The sequence below is a fragment of the Mustela nivalis genome (genome assembly GCF_964662115.1).
Source record: "Mustela nivalis genome assembly, chromosome: 13".
NCBI lineage: Eukaryota > Metazoa > Chordata > Mammalia > Carnivora > Mustelidae > Mustela > Mustela nivalis.
The window spans coordinates 40,075,722-40,095,138 of NC_139032.1; the positions used below are offsets into that span (position 1 = coordinate 40,075,722).

At 39.5% G+C, this 19,417-nt stretch overlaps 1 long non-coding RNA gene across 3 annotated transcripts in view; it reads left to right on the forward strand.

Moving 5' to 3' along the window:
- Window positions 1-19,417, forward strand: part of LOC309846350 — a 56,740-nt gene that overhangs the window by 32,433 nt on the left and 4,890 nt on the right. For all 3 annotated transcript variants that reach the window (XR_014301862.1, XR_014301863.1, XR_014301864.1), the window contains 2 exons: window positions 14,815-14,974; window positions 17,514-17,608. This is a non-coding gene — a long non-coding RNA (uncharacterized lncRNA). The remainder of the gene's footprint in view (window positions 1-14,814; window positions 14,975-17,513; window positions 17,609-19,417) is intronic.

Genomic DNA, 19,417 nt, shown 5'->3' on the forward strand with positions numbered 1-19,417 from the left:
GCTTTGCTGGAAACTAGCCATTGGGCTAGTTAGCATTTAGGGTGGCTGATGTTCTATCCAAGGCACCGTGACGTTGGAAGAGCCATGGAATTGCTCCAATTTAAAGTCTTGGTGGGAATGTGTGATTTGACTATGATTCTGCATGCAAATACTCTGTGCAAAGGGAAAAAGTCAAACCACAAAGAGCAGGTCCTTCTTTTCTTTGTTTGATGTCCCTTTTATAATTGTTTGCCCATTCTTTTGCACTCATTTTTTTTTTTTAAGATTTATTTATTTGAGATAGAGAGCACTCACACATGTGCATGCATGGGGCAGGGCAGGGGGAGAGGGTGAAGCAGGGTCCCCACTGAGTAGGGAGACTTACTTGAGGCTCGACCCCAGGACCCTGAGATCATGACCTGAGCCCAAGGCAGATGTTTAACAGACTGAGCCACCCAGACATCCTGTCTTTTGCATTCACTTCTGCAGACCTTGTGGATGCCTCAGGTCTTTCCTACCCATTTCTCCTTTGCTCTAGTGTTAGGTGCTGTCTGGACCAGAGCTAGTTCTCAAGCATGGCCTGGCCAGAGAGCAAGGAAAAGGAGGAGGTGGGCAAAACCTCCTTTTTCTCTACCTACCACTGCATTTGACTCAACTTTAGTATTCCCAGTGAGCAGGGCATGTCAGTTTTTTCATGGACTACAAGTTTCCTGGCTGAAATGATTTTGAGGAGTAAAGGGAGAAACACAGCACACAGCACCATGTCTGAGACATGACATGTGGGGAGAAGGCATACCTCTTGCACCCTAAGTTAACAGACCTCCCGTACTCCTGGAAAACAGGAGAAATAGTGAATCAACCCCAATCCCAACCGACATACAAGACTGATGGAATATCCATCCCAGAGCAGATATTTGTAATTTTGCTGTGAAGCAGTCTTGCCCCATTTAGTGCAGGAGGTATACGCCTCTACCAGACACAGTAACCAGAGATAGTTCTAATGGTAGCATGCCCAACATTTATTTTCTTTATTAAATGAACATCAAGTGGGTGAGGCAACATTTAAAAGGACAGGCCGAAAGCTGGCAGTGCTACGAGCAGCCACCTGGCAGAAGGCATTATTACTGCTTGGAACCAAAGACATCAAGTGAGTGGCATCAACCACCGAGACGAGAGGGGCTGCCAAGGCAAGAGTGCAGCAACGGTGCCATTATTGTGATGAGGAGAGATTGGTTGTTAACCAGGTTAATGAATACAGCAATGAAAGTTTGTGATTACCTCCAGGCCCATCCCAACCTGAATTTCTGCCCTTCTCAACCTTCCACCAAATTAGACTAGAGAACAGAAGATGCTAAAAGAACTAGGGTTCTAGCATTTATTCTAATGGGGGTTTATCTGGCTCTTCTTTTGCTTTTCTGTTGTTTCCTTACCCACACTCCTGTTCACTACCTATGGCTTCATTAACATACCAGTTACCTAATTTCCTTAAAAGGAAACATTCAAATCAAAAATTCATGCTGGGGCAGCTGGGTGTCTCAGTTGGTTAAGTGGCCGACTTCAGCTCAGGTCTTGATCTCTGCTCACGTCTTGATCTCAGGGTCTTGAATTCAAGTCTCACATTAGGCTCCACACCAGGCATGGAGCCTACTTAATTAAAAAAAAAAAAAAAAGGAAAATTCTTGCTGCTCTCTCAAGCCATGTTTTTTTCAGTTGTTAAGTGACCATTATAAATGATCGTAATAACAATACCAACTTCACAGAAATGTTGCAGAAATTAAATATAATAATATACATAGGAAGGTCAACACAGCAGATGCTAGCTAACAAAATTGATTATATCTTTTGTGTGTTATCAAACTCATATTATTTCATGTGTGTCTTTTCTCATTACTGGTTGCCAGTGGAAAAACCAAGAATGGAAGTGTGCTGAGGGGTGGCAGAATGGAGTGATAATTTATTGATTATCTAGTCCGTGCTAGGTGCTGCTGGAGGTAAAGAGGTATAGCAGGAAATAAGACCCAGTCTCCAATTGATTTTGGGTCCTCATTTAAAGAAGCTTACCACTAAAAATAAAACTTTTCATAAAATGCTTACAAACCAATAATCAGGGAAAGTCGAAAAGAATGGAAGATATTTGGCACAAACAGAAAACGACTTACGTAAAACCAAATGAGGATCCTTATTTACCAAGGAATAAAATAAATTTACATTTTGGAAATGTAAACTACAGCGACTCCAAGTATTATGTTAAGCATTACCAAAAGAAACGTATGCAACAAGAACTGGTAGAAACTGAGGGCAAACAGTCCTCCTTTCCGATCAGGTATGAAGCAAGTGTTAAAATATGTTCTGATAGCTGGAGAACAGTTCTGATTTGACTGCAGATACTAAGTAAGGTGTGGAAGCACAGATGATACTTCTGCAGGATAAATGCTTTCGAATAATCTTTATTTGTACATAGTGATATAAACAAGAGTGTGGACTTGGAAGCCAAGACGTTACCTGAGTCTGTGTCCTCTAAGACTTTGAGGAAATTTACTTAACGTCTCTGACTCAGTTGTACAATCTAAAAAATGGGGTCATAATAATAGGAAAAAATCATTGCGAGTATCAAATACATATAGCTTTGTATGGTGAAAAGTACCTAGTAGAGTCAATAAATACTAGCTTCCCTTCTGCCTCTCCCTTTCTTTCTCTATCTGCTCCCATTTTCAATCACCCCACTTCTGCAATACCCCAGAGAAGACAGAACAGCTGCTTTCTTACTAAAGAAGAACTAAAACAAAATCCCACCAGGATTGGATGATAATAACACTTTCTCTCACATACGATGAAATTCATCCTTTAAGACAATTGTTGCAATCCATTCATTGAGAAATAATCCATTTGCACATGGGCTGATCTGACCTGCTTGAGCTCAAGAAAAAACAAAAAATTCTTCTTTGTATCTAGTGGGTTAATCTGTGAATATATAAAAGTGAGCGTTCTAAAAGCACAGTGCTCTATTTCCTTAAAATGAGTTTCACCATGTAAAATGAAATTGTCTTAAAGTTTAGTAAAAAGAGCATGCTTTTATAAAATGTTCAAGGGGCCCTTAGTTCTAAAAATTATTATGGTGTTGACTATAGTTTCTCTCTCTTTTTTTTTTTTTTGAACAAAAATGTTTTATTAGGCAAAAAAAAAAAAAATCCAAAAGTATATGTACTTATAAATATAAATGTAAATATAAATATGTAGAGAGAGAGACATACACACACACGTGTGTGTGTGTTTGTGTGTGGACTATAGTTTCTCTTAATTGACAAGTATAGACGCTGAAACGGAGTATTTGCTATTGGGATCTAGTTACTTCATTAAGAGTACAGATATAATTATAAGGAATAGTCGTAAAAAAAAAAAAAAGGAAAAGTGGTCAAGATGTGTGTACGTGCATGGGTGCATGTGTATATGTGTGTACGTCTTCAAAAAAATTCTTCGGATTTTAATTCAGATGGAATGGAGGGGGTGGATAGGTATGCTGGATTGAAAAGCGACTGTATTCAGCACCTACTTCAAAAGAGTAATGTCTTCATTTCCTGACACATATTTGAGAATCGTGTCCCCACATATGAAAAGGAGAACTAGAACTGTTTATATGAACTTCAAAAACAAAATGCATGTGTGCAAGTGAGTGTGCGTGCGGTATGTGAGGTGTTTGTGTGCATGTGGAGAGAGAGAGAGAGAGATAGTCTCCTGTTCCAGGTGTGGGCCTTTCATTTTTTCCTTTCTCCATATTTCTTGGATAATCCCATCCATCTCTGTATTTGGACTATTAGGCTAACAAATTCCTAGCTGTAACACAAACTGAATTCCGTCATCTCTATTTGCTAGCCACATTTTTACCTCCAACTCCACATGCCTAAAGTAGAGCTCGTGTGTTTTCCTCCAAAGAAACTTCCTGACATTACAAAGTCAGAGACTTTGTGCTGGAAGGAAAGTTCGGTTTACAAAGCCCAACCTCCCACAAACCGCACTGTAATGTTGCCCAAGCAACTTTACACTTAGTCCTCTGTTTACATTTGCAAGGCGGAGGACCTCATTATTTCACCAGGTAACTCATTACATTAAAAAAAAAAAAAAAAAAAAAAAAAGACAAGACAAGACATTACCTCACAAGAAAACCCTTTTTGTATGTATGTCTACTAGTAGTTAGGAGACAACCACACAGACGGCTGCTTGGCCTCAACTCTCAGCTCTGCTCCTGACTTACTAGATGTGATCTCAGACTTGTCACCGAGCTTCCTTGGGCTTTGACTGGTCGGCTTCTTTGTAAAATTAGGCTAATAACAGTGTCCATCTGAGAGGGTTTTTGTGAGGAAGCAATAATCTGATAGACACTAAATCTTTAGCATATTGGCTGGCCCAGAGTCAGTGCTAAGTGACTATTAATATTGTATTATTATTATGATTCTTACTAGAAATACATCACTCGTAAAGGCATAAAGAATTGTGGTACCTATGTACCTACCATCTAGCATAAGAAACAAAGCATAGCTAATATAATCCTAAAACTTGGATTATATTAGCTATCTTTTTTTAATACTCCTTTTTTCTGCTGACCTCTCTCCCAGATTTGGTGTTCACCATTCCTATGCATTGCTTAGAAATTGTGCTAAATAAATGCATATCCATAAACTGAAGTGCAGAGTATTGGGTTACATGTTTCTTAACTGCTCATAAACGGTATCATATGTGTATACTTTCGCAACTTGCTTGTATTGCTCAGCAATATATTTGTGGGGTTTAGCACTGTGGATAAAGCCAGATCTAGATCACTCATTATCACAGTTGTATTTTATTTGATTGTATACATATATCACATTTTACTTACTCAGTTCTCTGTTGTAAGGCACTTAGGTGGATTTCAATTTTTTTTTCCTATATAAACAATGCTGCTAGTCTATTAGATCATTGGGTGGCAAAGAACCTGTCTTATACTTTTCTAAAATTTGTCTCCGTACAATGTCCACACACTGTTTCTATCTCTCCCTTGTAAAACCATATAGGATTCTCACATGCCTTATATACTCAGGTCTTCCAACTATGATTTAAAAATGAGCTCATGTTCTATTATATAAAAACTCCCATTTATTGACCCCATTTTACTTATTACCTTTTGAAATTATATAATCCATGCATGCTTGTCATAAAAATTATCCCAACAATATGAAAGGGCACGAATCTAAAAAGTAGAAATCTCTACCCTCCACCACTTGTGAGTGATTACTGCCCATTAGAGTGTGGCGAACATTTTCCCAATCATTTCTAGGCCTGCCCCCATATATTCAAACATACATGTGTTCTCATGGTCTATCATCTCAGTCTGTCTCCTCTTTTTTTTTTTTTTTTAAGATTTTATTTATTTATTTGACAGAAATCACAAGGAGGCAGAAAGGCAGGCAGACAGAGGTGGGGAGGCAGGCCCCCTGGCAAGCAGAGAGCCGATGCGGGGCTCAATCCAAAAACCCTGAGATCCTGACCTGAGCTGAAGGCAGAGGCTTTAACCCACTGAGCCACCCAGGCACCCCTCAGTCTGTCTCCTCTTATAAGGACCTCAGTCATATTGGATGAGGGTTCACACTGCTAATCTCATTTTAATGTAATTTAATTATCTCTTTAAAGACCCAAGTACAGTCCTATCCTGAGGTGATGAGGGTTAAGAGTTCAACATAGGGATTTTAGAGGCAAATGTTGAGTTTTAATAATGTCCATAGGCTTAAAAAAATTATTTATTCATTTTAGAGAGAGAGAGCACAGAGCGGAGGGGCCAAGGCAGGCAGAGAGAAAGAATCTAGAGCAGACTCCCACCACTGAGCACAGGGCTTGATCTCATGACCCTGAGATCATGACCTGAGCCAAAACCAAAAATAAGACACTTAACGGACTGAGCCACCCAGGCACCCCTGTATACAAGCTTTACATGAGCATTTACACTTTAATTATTCCTTTATAAATGTTGTATTCTACATGGAAATTATTCAAGAGTCCCGGTCATACACTGGGCTGTGGTACAGGCTGACTCAAGTTAGCAGTAGTTTGAAATTCTTAGAGCTTGCTTTTGCGAAGTTTATTTCTCCAGCCCCTGTGGTACAATATTTCCCTGCATTTACAGAGCAGATGCAAAATAAAGAATGCAAAAAAAATCATGTTCCAATGATTGTGAACATGAAGTTATAAATCTTAAGTAACTTTCATAACTAATGGTTAGGAAAATTCTTAAACCAAAGGATAAGAACATGTATTTAAAATTATTTGATTTAATGTATCTGAGAGCTGCTCAAATTGAAACCAAAGATATCAACAGTATTGTAATATCTGGAATCTGATGTGTTACCTCATGTTACTTTATGTGAAAGAGACTTTTTGAAATTAAAATTTAATAAAATGTGTTCTTGGATTAACTATGCATAAAAATAGATGGACAAATTGGCCTACTCTGTATATTGAACATGAAGATATAAAGATGAATTTTGACAAAGCCAACTATGAATTAGCACTATTTAAAGTTTAAGGGGAGTGCCTTCGTGCCTTTGGCTTAGGTCATGATCCTAGTGTTCTGGGATCAAGCCCTATATCGGGCTCCCTGCTCCTTAGGGAGCCTGTTCCTCCTTCTCCTTCTGCCTGCCAATTTCCCAGTCTCTTTGATCTCTTGTGGTCTCTCCCACTCTGTGTCAAACAAATAAATAAAATCTTAAAAAAAAAATAAAGTTTAATGAAAAAGCTGTAATATTATTATTCATTCCTACAATAGACCCATATATAACTATAAGCTTTTGTAACTTTTTCTAAAATGTTTGTTAATGTTATGAAAAAGATTAAAATTATTACTTTTTATTTTATACTAAAATATTTATTTTCTTTTTCTTTGTCTTCCTGTAGGTATGTTCTGACCAGTATTTTAATTCATTTCATAAGTATTGCATAAAATAATTTTGTCATATGTAGGATGATATTTAAAACAGGGCCCAAGAAAGTAAATAAATAAAAATAATAAAAGAGGATCCATTCTTCATGTCAGATATATTAGTTTTACCACTGCATCTAGTTTACCTTGTCCATTTTTCTTCTTTTATTCATTATTTTTAGAAGATGAGGAGGTACAGAGTCCAAGCAGGCTCCACACCTAGCGTGGAACCTGACACAGGGCTCAATCTCACGAACCTGAGATCATGACCTGAGCTGGAATCAAGAGTTGGACGCTTAACCAACTGAACCACCCAGAGTTCCCTCTTGTCCACTTTTCCAAATACATTTGTTGGCTGTGTCAGTTATCAAGCCCATTTTCTCCACAGAATGATTAGAATCAGAATCTCATCTTTATGCTTAACACTATAAATAATTATGACAGTTTCATCAAACAAAAATATTTTTATAAAGAGTGTCATGGTGCTAGAAAAGTCCAATAAAAATTCTTCTTGCTTATTATGCTCAGGAACCAAACATTATGCTAACTACATGCCAAGCACTAGTCTAGGAGGAAAAATCCAAAGAGAGATAAATACATGTTGTCGTTATTACTACTACTACTATTACTATTATTATTATTCTCCAGGACCTTCTAATCTAGTGAGGGGATAAAATATGAGCAGATGAGAGAATAGGGTGCATTGGAGAGACTATCTGTTACAACAACCAAGGATATGGGTAGAGACAGGTTTTATCACTTCTAGCCAAGTGGGAAATCACTTACCTTCTCTATAATATGGGGATGATATTTTATTATGTGTATAGTGTAGCTGAAGCATATAGTAGGCATCCAATGACTGGTAGTTAAGCATGAAAAAGTCATAAGAAAATAAACATGGAGGGACGCCTACGTGGCTCAGTGGGTTAAAGTCTCTGCCTTCAGCTCAGGTCATGATCCCAGGGTCCTGGGATCGAGCCCCACATCAGGCTCTCTGCTCAGCGGGGAGCCTGCTTCACCCTCTCTCACTCTCTCTCTCTCTCTGTCTGCCTCTCTGCCTACTTGTGATCTCTGTCAAATAAATTTTTTTTTAAAATGGAGAAGATAATTAAAAGTTTGGTGCAACAATACATAATATGACCCTGACGAAATTCCTTAAATAAGATACATATGGTAGAAGAGTTCCAGAAGGGAAAGAACATTTTCCATTGAGAGATCTTGACAGGTTTAGGCCCAATGCTAGATTCAGAGCATGCACTGGGGAGGTGGAAAGGCATGAGGGCCTGGAGGCACCAAAAAAGCTCTGATTCAGCAAATTGCCCTGCAGGAATGGTCTTAACTTCCTAGTCACACCTCCTAGCTAAAACAGCATCTTTTCAATGTTAAATGACAAAATCTGGACAGAAATACTCAAATACTGCATACTTCCTTTATTTAAAATACACAAAAGTCAAACCTCATCCATGGTATTACAGACTGGGTAGAGTGCGTCCTTGTGAGAGAGAACCAGGGCTCGTCATGTTCGGTTTCTTGAGGAGAGTGTTGGTGACATGGATATCTTCTGTTTCTTAAAATTCATTAAGCTACATTTTTATTCGGGCACTTTTCTGTATACAGAATACTCTTCAACACAAAGTTCAAAATACGTAAAGTTTTATTTTACAATTTTTGAAAACCATAAGGAATATGGGGAAAAATTAAGAGAAACAAATCACCTATGATCCCGAAATTCCGAATAACTACTGTTAACATTTTGTAATAGCTGCCTCACTATTAATTACAGTCATCCTAGTTATGCTATTTTACAGCCTCTTTTTTGTCGTTCTCACTAAGCAAATATAAGCAAGGAGTTTCCCATGTCAAGAGAATTTTTTTTTTGAAAACCCAATATATGGATATACCATAATTTTCTTAGTAAATCCCCTATAGTTTTAAAATTAGCATATTTCTATTTTTAAATATTTAAATATTGCCACAACAAACTCTTCCATCCATAAATATATTACATCTCTCAACATCTGAGATCAATTTCTGTAAGTGAAAAAGGTTTTGATACACATTTTTCAATTTCCCTTCAAGATTTGAGCTCATCCCACTCCCATCCTCAGTAATATTGAGAATATATATTTTTTCATCTGTACATTTTGTAGTTGAACACGCTTTTTCTTTGAAATGTTGCTTTTTTTAGTCCTGAGCTTGAAACTTGTTTTACATTATTAGCTATCTCTGCGTCTTTTCTTGGAATGCCGCTGCCTACCCTTGGCCAATTTTCTGTTTTTTGTTTTTTCTTCCTATTAGAGAATTTCACTTCTCTCAGACTTCTCGAAACTTTGCAGTTTCATGTTGTCCCAACTTAATAGCTCGTTCAGATTAAAGCCCAGACTCGACTTGCTTTATGAACTAAGTTCCTTTTCACCCACTGACCCTTTGGCATATGACCCCGTTTATGTTTCTGATTTGAGTTGTTAAACTTATTTCTGGGTTTGAAAAGCTGATAATAAGCAAACCTGCCGTGGACAAGACAGTAGCTCTTGGTGGTAGAAGCAACGGAGATTGAATATAAACTCCCCGAGTCTAAGGTCATGGAACACACCTAATTTTCGCTACCATTTTCCCACAATCACAATACTTGTCTGTCTTAAATGATAATTAAAATTGGTGACCCCAGTGTCGTAGCATCATAGTTTTAATAGATTGAGCTCTGTCTAGTTTGGGTAGAGCATCTGGCTTATAGATGAACTTGCTATTTCTATTTTTCTAAAGCCTGTAAAAACAAACCAACATACTTTATATTTCTCCCTTTGCAGTAATGTCCATTAGGGGGTGAAAAAAAAACAAACCACAGCGTATTTTCAACCAAGCACAGATTGCCTGCTGTTTCCTCTTGTCAGGGTTTGCTCTCCCTCTATCACAGTTGTGAGAAGGCTGTGTGTGATCTGTATTTTTGTCCTATCTCCCTGAAAGATGACTTTCACATTCTGCAGTGTGGGAGGACAGTCACTGACGAAGTCCATGCTGAGAATGGCTCAGCCATGCGGGGCAGCGGAGGGGGCCGGTGTCTTTCTGTTTTAGTCTCCATTTTTACTGTGCCCTGTGGCAAGCCTTAGTTCTTTTCCTCTGTTGGTCCTGAACCCCTTACCTTTTTCCTTTTTTCTTTCGGATGCCTCTATTGTTTTTCTCAGCTGTGACTTGGGGTGGGCTTGGGGAGCGATGTTGAAGGATCATAGAGCTTTTGAGGGAACGTGAATTGCGGGTGGCACTGAGTCCCGTCTGTTTTCTCATCGGAAAGCAGCATTTCAGAGAGTTGAACTGGCACCGAGTCTCGGCAAAGACATGCCGAGTTCAGGAATATTCCCAGTTCCCAGGCCCTGGCTCTGCAGAAGTGGGGTTTTCTGAAGAGGGGGCACTTGGAGAGGGAGGGGAGGAGAGGGGCACTTGCAGAAGCAGATGCTCCTGGCTTCAGAAGGAAAGCTGCTCTAATCAGAGTTCAGCAGTCTTGCAGACAATCCACAGCTTTGGAGAGAGACAAACAAAACACAGTCTCTTAGTCCGGCGCATAAATGTAAGAGGCTGGTCTTAAGTGTGTGTGTGCAGGATTCTAGTGGACTAAAAATGTTAGGCAGAGTTAAAGTGAGGCATTGTTTAGGTTTTAATGAAGGCCACCAATTTTTAACAACAGAAGTTCTGTTGCTGAAAACCCCCCTTCCCGCCCCCCCCCTTCCCTAACACTCGGTTCCTCTGCCCCTGCACCTGCTTTCATTTTTGGCTTCTTGGCACTGATGTTCACAGAGACATCAGCTGGCAGTGGCAAACCGCTAAAAGCTCCCCTGCAACGCAGCTCGGCAACTGCCAGCCATTTATCCACTGGTGCGTGCCGGCTGAATGTAAGGTCTCCCTTTCTCCCTCTGACCCCAATCCCCTCAGCCCCCCAGTTTTGCTTCCAAATGACGGTACACGTTCCAAGCCAAGCAGTGGTCTGGCCCTTTGAGTCTCCATTAAGTGTGGCCGCATCTTTATGCTGCATCTATTTGCTGCGATTATCATATTTTGATCCAAAGGGCGTTGCAGAAAATTTAGACGACAATACTATTTCTTCTATTCAATAAAGAGCTGCGGGCCCACAGGCTCATTCCTTTCTCCTCAGCAGATGGTGGGATCGTTTCTTGAGGTCTCTTTGACTCGAAACAGCCTTTTTGTTTTTGTTGCTTCCTGAGAGCCAGTTGCCCCAAATTCATGGAATAAAGACATCCACTTTTCAGTTCCAGCTAAGCCCCAATAGATAAATACTGACTTAGAGTTGGGCTGACGGACAAGCTAGAAAGGCAAAGGGGCTGCTGGAAGTTAAGTATTCAGCACAAGGCTTTGCAGTTTCAAAAACGATGGCTTTAAGTTCCCCATTCAGCACAGCAATTCAGGCTGTATACTGAGAAAGTGTGAGAAATCTGTGAGAAATTCGACATATATTTATTTTTCTTGGAAATTAGAGAATATCTTCACAGTGTACACTCTGAAGGGCTTTTGTTTTGTTTTGTTGTGTTTTTAATGATCTAAACCATCTGGGGAGTTGATAAAGAATGTGATTTTCACAAGCTGAGCTAGCAAAGCCTATTGCTAAATCCCAAACCTTTATCCAGCCTACAGATAAAACCAGGGTGGGAGAGCTTCCTTTCCAGCTCCAAAATACTAGAATCCCACGTATGCCAAATGCTTCAGTCTCTGGGTGGTAAGAAAAATAGAGAACTGACTAAGGGAGCCTGGCCCAAACATTCAGAAATGTATGGTAGTGTTTTTTTGTTTTTTGTTTTGTTTTTTGTTTTGTTTTGTTTTGTTTCCCCTGAAGACTGGTGGAGGTCATAGATTTCCAGAAAATCTGTCTGAAAACTGAGCCATCGTCATACTTTATCTAATGCCTTCTTGGTCTTTTTTGCTTTAGGGACGAGAACTAGCACTTGCAAGAATGTTTTAACCACCTATCTTTCAAACCTAGAGTCTGCCTAAAATCTGTCTTACCAGACAGAGCCCGGAGAAGGCATTACAGGGACTGTTGACTCTGGTGGTCAACTGACAACAATTGTGATCTTATATCAGTAGGGGTGTGTACATGCGGTTTGTGACATCTGACCAGTGAGGAGCATCAAGGCTTGCTACATGAGCATTTAATTCAGCAATGTGGTCAAGACAGAGAAATCAGAGGGGCGTCTGGTGGCTCCGTTGGTTAAGCATCCAACTCTTGATTTTGGCTCAGGTCGTGCTCTCAGAGTCATGACATTGAGCCCCGAGTTGTGTTCCCCGCTCAATGGAAAGTCGGCTTCCTTCTTCTCCTTCTCCCTTTTCCCCTCCCCCTGCCCTCTTTCTCTCTCTCAAATAAATGAATAAATAAATCTTAAAAAAAAAAAAAGTAAGATAGAGAATCAGAAAATGTCCTTCTCAGGAAAGGACCATACACTGAAGATACAATCTTGTCATGGCCTTCAACTTAACCCCCTCCCCACTTCCCGTTTTCGGGTTATGTGCCACAGGGGTACACGAGGTCAAACTGGAAAGTTCTCTGTTTGTGTTCAAGTACATGCATGCTCTAAGTTCTCATCTGCTCATAGTGTGTGCAAATGTCTCTCACCAGAGTCTGACAGTATTTCCAAGCCTTGGTTGTCGGTCACTACTCTCTATGAAACCTACATGCTAAGCAATCAGTCGATTGATGTTTCATGTCTAACACGTGCTGCTAGCCCATACTTTACTCAAAAACAACAGATTATGTCAGAAGTATCTTTTACTTCTTCTGTTTAAGATGGTTTTAGAATTAAGAATCCAGTTAAATGTTCCAGTGTATCAAACTTCTGCTGAATGGAGCTCCCACCCAGGAGATGAGGGAATAGTTTCATGTAACAAATCAGACAGGTGAGGCTTCAGGCCCTGCTTCCAGCCATTCACAGGAAATCATCAGGTAATAAAGCTTGATGAATGAGGACAATTTTTAACAGTAATACCTACTTCCGCAGTTATCTTCTTTCACACAGCCGGAAGGCTACATCATCTCTTCAGCCCCTCCCTCGCCCTGACTAAGATGTGCTTCCAAATTAGAAGCAACCATGAAGTAGGGGGAGAAGGAGTTGACCAGAGGACAGCAAATAAGAGCCCCCACACCTAAGAGCACCTTCCAACACTCCCTCCAAGTCCTCGAGCTCCTTGGAAACTCAGCTTCCCTCTCTGCAAAATGGGAATGACCTTCTATCCACCCTTGGCAACTCACAGGCTTGCTGTAAGACACAAATGAAATAATATTCATAAACTTCAGATCAGTACACAAACGTTCATCATTGCAACCATCATTTGTGTTAGAATGCTTCGTGAACCACACAAGGCTACAGGGCTGTGAGTGAGAATAATTACCATTTGCATTACAGTAGTTATGTCAGTGCCTCCCCAAACCTGGGCTTCCTCCGCTCTTCCTACTTCAGAGAATGCACCATCCAAAGAGTCGCACGAGCTCTGACACCTCCCGATCCATTCCCCATACTCATTGTATCCCAAATCTCATTGACTGTCATTTCTTCAAGTCAAAGGATTTAGAGCAGCATATCGTATTCTGTCCTGAGTTTTCAATGGTTTCTAGCTTCATTTTGTTGAATGCTTGAGTAAAAGTAATGTACACATACTGTTTTATAGGTGTATACTTTTACTCCATTTTATTTCAAAAGAGGAAGGTTATATGATACATAAGTACAACAAATTGCATATGTCAGAAGCAGACAGGAAATGCAAAGGTAAAAAAGTGCTAGGTACCTACATTGGAGCCAAGGGTAAGACTAATACAAGAATAATTGCCATTGAATCCTCACCATGGCTGGGTCCAAATATAACTGGGTCCAAATATAGTGTTCATGGAATGAAAGCAAAAGTATTGTCTAAAAAATCACATATATTCTGGATATACTTATAGAAAGAAATTTCTGGAAAAAATCTTTTTAAAAGGATACTATGAAATGTAGTGAATAATGCTACTGATGATCGCTTTACAAAGATAGGGAACAATTTCACATGGCTGTCACTTTAAGGGCTGTGCTTACTTGGTGTTGGAGATACTAAAATAGGTAAGACAGGCCTTGTTCTCAAAGAATCACTGCGACAGATAAATCTACTCTATACAGATCAGTGCCATTCACTAAGATAGATTTAATTAGAGAAGGAGGATGCATAGTGCATTGGAATGTAGTAAAGGAAGTAATCAGTTCTACTCAGTAGGCCAGGGAAGGCATCTTGGAAGTGATAGCATCTGATCTCCTGTGTTTTTTCAACAAATACTTATCAGTTGCCCTGTGGTCTGTGAAGTGGCAGGAGCTGGCATTACAATGCTGAGGAGAACAAAGCCTTTGTCCTTGCAAGTAGATAAGGCTTTGAATGGTATTTCAGTGAGAAACATTCTCACCTGCTCCTGAGCCACTGCACACACCCCTACCCCAACCTCGGCTGTGCTAAGCCTTTAATAACTCAGATCCCTCGCTTGCCCCTGCTTTCTGAAAAGGAACATGAAACAATATCAGGAACTTCATGAGAAGCTCTAGCCACTGTGCAAAGCTGCCAGAAACCTTGGGAAAGGAAGTAGATAAGAAATAGGCTTCTAGGAATCCTTGGGGAAGCCTCAACTCTGGACAGATGGAGCTGAAACCCGACTAGGATAGAACAAGGACCTCAGTGTTTGGCATCTAGGAAGGCCAGTAAATATTACTGAACTCTAATTGAAATAACAGGCTGGGAACTAGACTTGAAAGTCATCATCTTCTTTTTCTTCTCCATCTCCTCCTCCCCCTCCCTCTGCGCCCCCCTTCCCCCTCCACCTCCTCCTCCTTCTCCTTCTTCTTGTCTTTTTTTGGTTTTTGTTTTTTGTTTTACAGGAAAGGAAAGAATATGCAGCCTGGTTCTCTTATTTCTGAAAAACTGAGATGAGCCAAGTTAATTCAATGTCAGCAGAAGATACCCTGATTTTTCTAGGAATCAAACTCGTGAAGAAGTTTACATTGGGAGCAGCATGGGAGGCCAAAAGAGCCGACATTAGTAGGAAGGAATCTTTTGTTTCTGCCCAAATAAATAATGCTCTGATATAACTTATTTAATGATGCCATGTATAATTATTTACTAGATGTAAGAGCAATACTCCTCAGTCAGTATTCCTCAGAGGGTAATAGCCCATGCTATTTGCGAGAAATTGTTTGGGACTGAGGAGGAAGCTCAGAAATATTCCACAGAGACTCCATTAGCATGATGCCTAAAGAATTAGGGAGACAAAATCCATTCCTGAGACAGTGAAACAACATATTAAGATATGCCAGAGCCTATGGTAAGTGTTAAATACACAGTATAGACAATAACTCGTGGACAAAATGAAAGGTAGCCATGAACAGAGCAGGAGTGATCAGCGAAGATATTACAAAAATCGGGACCTGAAGAATGGGGAGAGTCTAGATGGATCAGGCGGGAACACTCTAGGTCAAAAGAAGAAAGCTTACAAAGCTAAGGAAAAGTGATTTTTAAAAACTAACATGTTTTCAAATCAGAGAACCAGAAAATTAACTGTTAACACAATTGCCAGAAGACATCTCTTGCTACACACACACTCACTAGAAAGAATGTTCTTGGGAAGTGTGACACATTTGAGAAAGTGAATCGAAAAAAAAAAATCATCCTTATAAAGCAACATCAACTTGTACACATTTCTTCAATGTCACAAATATTACAGATTAACTGGAGTGGGGAAGGGGGAAGAAAATAACATTTCCTAAAATGTCAGAGCTGGTGAGTTAATTCTAGGTAGATACAGTATAAAACAGTGATTCTCTGGGAGCTGAATCCAAACAAACCATATTACTTTCTTAACTCCAAAACTGTTAGTGGTGCTATATAGCAGACCAAATCAAAATTTTGGTTACAAATAAAATCTGGTTGTATGTCAGTTCTACCTCAATAAAACTGAAAAAAAAAAAAAAAAAAGAAAGAAAGAAAAGAAAAGAAACATAAAAAGTTAGCACCTGTCTCCAGATGTTTGCTTTAAACATAAACTAGAGTATGTGTATGTTCTCTGAAATAAACTGGCATTTCCATTTATTCTAAGCCCAGATAAAAATTCCACCACAATTTTTAAAGCATAAAATGTTATGAATGTGTATGTATTAATCTTCAGAGAAGTTAAGTAACTTGTTCAAGGTCACTGTCAAGTCTGTGGTTTCAGAGTCCTGAGTTTTAAGTGATAAGAGCTTCCCACCTAAAGTTGTGTGGTGCTCCAGATCCCTGGAGAACTTTAGTATTCAGATACCAGAACCAGCCCTGACCCACTAAATCAGGATAGCCAGCATTGAGCTCAGGCATGTAGAGGTTAAAAAAAAAAAAAAAAAGCTAAAAACTATTTGGTGATTTTGATGGATATCCCTGGTTAAGAGGCTGCCTACAAAAACGTTTTATTATATAGAAAGAATTATAATAATTGTTATTATACACTAGAACCCAAGTTGGTCACTCAAGTGTAGCACGAGGAGATGAAAAAATATTAATCTTTGTATTTTTCTTACTTACCCTCCCTTCCCAACCTTCCTTGAATTAGTCAGAACTATTTATTTTGCCTGAAGGAGAACTTGGATTATAACAGTAGGGACATACAGGAAAAGACGCCAGTCATGTTCACTTTTTGGTTTCTCAGCAAGGCTTTAGAGAATCCCAAGGAAAGGTCTTGAGGGGAGCAGAACATTGATTAGAAAGGGTTGGGAAGAGAAGACAGGGATTTCTGTCCTTCTTGGCCTATTTACACAATTTGCAGGTGGCGGGGGGAGGGGAGAGAGAGACACACACATATTGGAACACCTCCTGCTAACGTGGAGCCGAGTGGTCTAGAACACTGAGAAAAATGGTGGTAAGTGCATTCAGCATGTGGAGTTAGAAGAAGTTAGCTCTGCCTGGTGACATTGGAGAAGAGACCTGAAGAAGTTAGCGTTGGAGTGGAGTGTTAATGATGGGTATGATTCTCTGTAGATGGGTGTGTGGGAACAAGCCAACTCAAGAGGAGATTACTATCTATCTAGTACCACACTGAAAGATGTGGTAACATTGTTACAGAGACTGCTGGTGAGCTCTGCCCACATTAACTTAGCAACCTCAGAGCTTGGCAATAATTGGCGGGCCATGTTCACCAGGAATGTCCCTAACTAGGATACCTTCAGTGGCTCCTCGTTTTCCTCTGATACTCGCTTCTTCACTCCTCTTGCCCACTCTCCCTGATTTGACATTCTCAAGTTGCTGTGGTCTCAGACCTCCTCTCTGCTTCTAGTCATCCATCCCTAAACCGAAAATACGTGCTTCTGTTAAAGTGTTCAGTGCATCCTCACTGTGGGAGTATAGAGATGATGTTCCAATCTTTGTGGTCCAGACTTTCAGTGACTCATTAGTAACTGATGGGGGAAAATTTCAGACCTCCTTGAACCATCAAGAAATAGTTTGTAAAAGTTAAAAGCGGCCTTAAAGATAGTCTATTGTTCTGTTTTTATAAACTATCGCTCTCAAGACCCAAAGAGCATAGATAATTTGTCTAAATCTGGAAGATTTTAAGGGTTAAGAGTGAAACTTGAACCTGGATCGGAGTCAGGCCGCCTTCCTCTGCCACCTGCCAAGGGAATGCGGAGAGTGTTCACCAACCATACCCAGGTAAGAGTCAGTAGGTTGTCACCTTTCTTATGTTCTTTATCTATCTGAAGGCTGACCCTCAATCTGGACTTGGTGTGGAATTTCCACTAATTTATTCTTCCAAATTAAGGAACCAAATTCCATACACTAACTCTATACTAACTACTGAACAACAATTTATCTTCCTTGGCTCATAATATACTACACATGGGAGTGACTAAGGAACTGGATAGGCTCAAATTTAATGAGGCTAAATTATAATTAGTAATAAGGGTCTTATCCAATGTCACTTTGAAAATTGTTGACAAAATGAAGAATCATCTCATTTCCATTTTAATGCACTTAGTAAGGAGCCTGAATATGCCAAAGAACTAATGAAATTTGCAGATCTATTTTTAGAAAGCATAGCTATACAGTTGTGATTCAAAAATAATAAATGATTTGGAAGAATCTACTTAAAATTTTGAATAACTTATATCACAGATTAATATATTTACAGGTAGAGAACTTTAAATATATTAATACAAAAAGTTGTATCTGGGAAAAAGAAGAGAAAATAGAACTGATCTTTGCTTCATTTACAATGTATTGTTGCAGAAAAGGATATACCATACAATTTGGAACTCGTGCAGAAAGATCAGTATTGGGAGCTAAGACTGGATTTTCAGAAAAATGTAGAGAAAAAGAATCATTCAAAATAAGGGCAATAGAGTGATTGAATCATTTGGTGACTAAGGTACCTGAAAGCCAATATGAATATGATGATCAAAGGTTTGGTTAGGTAGAGACTAAAGTAATAAATGATTAACAGTTGGGGTAAACAGAAAGAGAAATGCACAATGACATAAATAAAAAGAGAAGCTTGAGAGGAATTCCTGCGGCAGTTACAATGAAAAAATTTCGGAGGCTTATACGAAGACATGTTTCCAAAAATGAATTGGAATCCTAAAATTTCCAGAAAGAAAACCTAACATGATGATAGTGATTTTTATGTTTATTTAAAAAATGAGTTCACAGACCAGTAAGTGGTTATAAATATCTGCAAATTGGTTATGAAGGTTGGTACACTTAAAATGAGCCCTTTCCATCTTTTTTATTCTGTCAAAGAACATTAGTAGTAAGAAATCCCTAGAATATGCCTTCTCTTATTCTTCATGGTAGTTGAAGAATACTAATCCAACAAAAAATCTAACCTGAAATAGGGTCTTTGGATAATATTTATGAGGAACTGTATTATATTCGTCCAATTTTAATACCTTGCTTGTGAATACTGTCTTCAGACCCCAGCCCCCATTCTGGCACCATGTTGGAAAAGCCAAGTTCTGGCTTTCCTCATGCCAAGGCAGGTGTCTGAGGGTCCAAGGGTTATTCTTATCTGTAGCCCATACCTCCCCTTCTAGAACATAGTCCAGTACCCAAGAATCCAGAATTTTCTTCCCAGAGTTCCCTGAGACCACTTTTAGACCTGTGCTGCCATCTTCTCTGGGTCTTTCTCTCCAGAAGATGGAATGTGCCACCAGTACCTGGCCGTCAGAAGCCAAGGGGAGTCTGGCTGCAGTGTGTATGTGGGAGAAAAGCAGTGTACAGAGCTTGTGATTAAAGGCAAGAGTGTCTTCTGGTGCCTGAGACCCCCATGGGGTAGGAAGGAACCCTGAATGGTCTGGGAGCTCATGTCCCTTTCTGTGAAAGCTGCCATGTTCCTTGCAGAGCTCTGAGGAATCTTACACTCCCTATACCGTGCATCTGGTCTTCCAGTCAGCATAGGGACTCTATTTTCAAGACTGGAAGAAAGAAGAGATTTAATGTAAATATTATTAGTGTGATTTACAT